Source organism: Silurus aristotelis (genome assembly GCF_946808225.1).
Source record: "Silurus aristotelis genome assembly, chromosome: 1".
Taxonomy (NCBI): Eukaryota; Metazoa; Chordata; class Actinopteri; order Siluriformes; family Siluridae; genus Silurus; species Silurus aristotelis.
This window is the reverse complement of record NC_139574.1, coordinates 15,953,946-15,958,706: the sequence shown is the minus strand read 5'-3', so window position 1 is coordinate 15,958,706 and position 4,761 is coordinate 15,953,946.

Sequence of the window (4,761 nt, the reverse complement as noted above, 5' to 3'; positions counted from 1 at the left end):
GGCCCACCACTGTCCTTTACAGATTTGGATAATGTGTTGCTCTCATCTGTACGATAAAAAAAAAATCAAGAGTAATTTAAGCTCACTTCATCAGTATGAGAAATAAATGCCACAAAACGATCACAGAGAGTTAATTGTCGGATGTGTCCATCATGGCAGATTTTGGTGCTGCTTTGAGATGGATTAAAAACCAATGTTTAATTATTTCAAAAAGAATTTCGAGTTTATAATTTTTTTTTTTTATATCTGAGTAAAGAAAGGATGTTGTGAATAAACGTGTGTTGGGCTGAAGGTTTTTAGCGCAGGTCTTCTGCCGTGCTCGTTGTTATCTTCATAAACCAGTGTACATCTGTGGTGTGTGAGAGCCAGGAAATTATACACCAGTGGATTGAAAAAAGTGTGTTCATGGTTGTCTGCAGTTCATCTGTTGATGCACTGGCTTCTTATCTAGGGTGTATATCTCATGGCTGGTGTTCCCAGAATACCCTGGCTCCACCATGATCCTGACTAGGATACAGCATTTACAGAAACAGTACTTTTAAAACATTTCTCAAGTCAGCTTTTTTTTCATACCTTCTTAACTGAGGAATTATTCCTTACACATTTCTGGCATCAATAGCAGTTTTGCAGTCTAATTTTTTATTTTTTTTGCCTGCAAAACATGTCCTTTGCACAGGTTCTTATGATATGACTTGCTGATTAAAGGCCTTTGACATACTTCCAAGCATCACAGAATCAAGACAATTCAGTAAATTTGACATGAATATAAAAATGTTCCTCTCCTTGAACTGCCACCTTAACGTGGTGGAGGGGTTTGAGTACTCGAATGACCCTAGGAGCTATGTTGTCCGGGGCTATATGCCCCTGGTAGGGTCTCCCAAGGCAAACAGGTCCTGGGCGACGGGTCAGACTAAGAGCGGTTCAAAACCCCTTATGAGAGATACTACATCAGGGACCGTGACGTCGCCCGGTATGGCGCAGCCGGGGCCCCACCCTGGAGCCAGGCCCAGGGTTGGGGCTCGTATGCGAGCGCCTGGTGGCCGGGCCTTCCCCCACAGGGTCCGGCCGGGCTCAGCCCGAAGGAGCGACGTGGGGCCGCCTTCCAGTGGGCTCACCACCTGCAGGAGGGACCGTAAGGGGCCGGTGCTAAGAGGATCGGGCAGCAGTCGAAGGTGGAGGCCTCGACAACCCGATCCCTGGACACGGAAGCTAGCTCTAGGGACGTGGAATGTCACCTCGCTGGCGGGGAAGGAGCCTGAGATTGTGCGTGAGGTTGAGAGGTTCCGACTAGAGATAGTCGGGATCACCTCTACGCACGGCCTGGGCTCTGGAACCACACTCCTCGAGAGAGGATGGACTCTTTACAACTCTGGAGCTGCCCATGGTGAAAGGCGTCGGGCTGGTGTGGGTTTGCTTATAGCCCCCCAGCTCAGCCGCCATGTGTTGGAGTTTACCCCGGTGAACGAGAGGGTCGTTTCCCTGCGCCTACGGGTCGGGGATAGGTCTCTCACTGTCGTGTGTGCCTACGGGCCAAACGGCAGTATAGAGTACCCGGCCTTCTTGGGGTCTCTGGGAGGGGTGCTGGACAGTGCTCCGACTGGGGACTCCGTCGTTCTACTAGGAGACTTCAATGCACACGTGGGCAGCGACAGTGACACCTGGAGGGGCGTGATTGGGAGGAACGGCCCCCCTGATCTGAACCCGAGCGGTGTTCAGTTATTGGACTTCTGTGCTAGTTACAGTTTGTCCATAACGAACACCATGTTCAAGCATAAGGGTGTCCATCAGTACACGTGGCACCAGGACACCCTAGGCCGCAGGTCGATGATCGACTTTGTGGTCGTTTCATCTGACCTGCGGCCGTATGTCTTGGACACTCGGGTAAAGAGAGGGGCGGAGCTGTCAACTGATCACCACCTGGTGGTGAGTTGGATCCGATGGCGGGGGAGGAAGCTGGACAGACTCGGCAGACCCAAGCGTACTGTGAGGGTCTGCTGGGAACGTTTGGCCGAGCCTCCTGTCAGAGAGATCTTCAAATCTCACCTCCGGCGGAGCTTTGACCAGATCCCGAGGGAGGCCGGAGATATTGAGTCCGAGTGGACCATGTTCTCCACCTCCATTGTCGAAGCGGCCGCTCGGAGCTGTGGCAGTAAGGTCTCCGGTGCCTGTCGAGGCGGCAATCCCCGAACCCGGTGGTGGAAACCGGAAGTAAGGGATGCCGTCAAGCTGAAGAAGGAGTCCTACCTGGCCTGGTTGGCTTGTGGGACTCCTGAGGCAGCTGACAGGTACCGGCAGGCCAAGCGAACTGCAGCCCGGGTGGTTATCGAGGCAAAAACTCGGGCCTGGGAGGAGCTCGGTGAGGCCATGGAGAAGGACTATCGGCTGGCCTCGAAGAGATTCTGGCAAACCGTCCGGCGCCTCAGGAGGGGAAAGCAGTGCCCCACCAATGCTGTTTACAGTAGAGGTGGGGAGCTGTTGACCTCAACTGGGGATGTCGTTGGACGGTGGAAGGAATACTTCGAGGATCTCCTCAATCCCGCCGTCACGTCTTCCATTGAGGAAGCAGAGGCTGAGGGCTCAGAGGCGGACTCGTCCATCACCCAAGCTGAAGTCACCGAGGTAGTAAAGAAACTCCTCGGTGGCAGGGCACCGGGGGTGGATGAGATCCGCCCTGAGTACCTCAAGTCTCTGGATGTTGTGGGGCTGTCTTGGCTGACACGCCTCTGCAGCATCGCGTGGCGGTCGGGGACAGTGCCTCTGGAATGGCAGACCGGGGTGGTGGTCCCTCTTTTTAAGAAGGGGGACCGGAGGGTGTGTTCCAACTATAGGGGGATCACACTTCTCAGCCTACCTGGGAAAGTCTATGCCAGGGTACTGGAGAGGAGAATACGGCCGATAGTAGAACCTCGGATTCAGGAGGAACAATGTGGTTTTCGTCCAGGCCGTGGAACACTGGACCAGCTCTATACCCTCTACAGGGTGCTGGAGGGTTCATGGGAGTTTGCCCAACCAGTCCACATGTGCTTTGTGGATTTGGAAAAGGCATTCGACTGTGTCCCTCGCGGCGGCCTGTGGAGGGTGCTCCGGGAGTATGGGGTCGGGGGCCCTTTACTAAGGGCTGTCCGGTCCCTGTATGACCGAAGCAGGAGCTTGGTTCGCATTGCCGGCAGTAAGTCAGACTTGTTCCCGGTGCATGTTGGACTCCGGCAGGGCTGCCCTTTGTCACCGGTTCTGTTCATAATTTTTATGGACAGAATTTCTAGGCGCAGCCAGGGGTCGGAGGGTGTCCGGTTTGGTGACGACACGATTTCGTCTTTGCTCTTTGCAGATGATGTTGTCGTGTTGGCTTCATCAGACCAGGACCTTCAGCATGCACTGGGACGGTTTGCAGCCGAGTGTGAAGCGGCTGGGATGAGAATCAGCACCTCCAAATCCGAGGCCATGGTCCTCAGTCGGAAAAGGGTGGCTTGCCCACTTCAGGTTGGTGGGGAGTTCCTGCCGCAAGTGGAGGAGTTTAAGTATCTTGGGGTTTTGTTCACGAGTGAGGGAAGGGTGGAACGGGAGATTGACAGACGGATCGGTGCAGCTTCTGCAGTAATGCGGTCGATGTACCGGTCTGTCGTGGTGAAGAAGGAGCTGAGCCGCAAGGCGAAACTTTCGATTTACCGGTCAATCTACGTTCCCACCCCTTACCTATGGTCATGACCGAAAGGACAAGATCCCGGATACAGGCGGCCGAAATGTGCTTCCTCCGCAGGGTGGCTGGGCGATCCCTTAGAGATAGGGTGAGAAGCTTAGTCACTCGGGAGGAGCTCGGAGTAGATCCGCTGCTCCTCCACATCGAGAGGGGTCAGCTGAGGTGGCTTGGGCATCTGTTCCGGATGCCTCCTGGACGCCTTCCTGGGAAGGTGTTCCGGGCGCGTCCCACTGGGAGGAGACCCCGGGGAAGACCTAGGACACGCTGGAGAGACTATGTCTCCCGGCTGGCCTGGGAACGCCTTGGTGTCCCCCCGGAAGAGCTGGAAGAAGTGTCTAGGGAGAGGGAAGTCTGGGCATCTTTGCTTAGACTGCTGCCCCCGCGACCCGGCATCGGATAAGCGGGAGAAGATGGATGGATGGATGGATGGATGGATATAAAAATGTTTTTGATTATTATTCTCTCCTCAGAGACAGTGATGCAGTTCTTCAACGTGAACGATTTCTCAAAGAAGGCTCCACCCAGAGGTCGTGGTAAGGACTGAGAATTTACAGATAGGAAGATCCAAACGAATTTGAAATGTGCCAGGAGCCCCAGCAGCTCCCGTAGCTCCCGTGAATCCATTCTGTTTCTATTATACGCTGAGGATTTATTAAAGGGTTTTCTAACAAAAACTTTTATGGACAAGAGCAAAAGGAAGTTGATGTCACTGCAACAAATACAACATAACACATAAAAATAACAGTACAATAACACAAGTATAAAAGTAAAATAAAAAATAAAAAAAAAGAGACCCCAAATACAGTTCTTCATCCACCAAGTACAGTTCAAGAGCACACACTAATTATCTGCATTTTAGTGTTCATGAATATTGCTCAACACAGTTGACCAATAAAGTTCTACAGTTATTGTCCATGTTCATCCAACTTCATGAGTTGTCTGTTAGTCACCCAGGGTAGCAACCGCATCTGTGAGGAATTCATCATTTCCAGATTCTAGAGAGGAAAAGCATAAAAGGAACAGTTACATCAACATGTGTCTAATTCTGGAGAGGAGAAAAATGT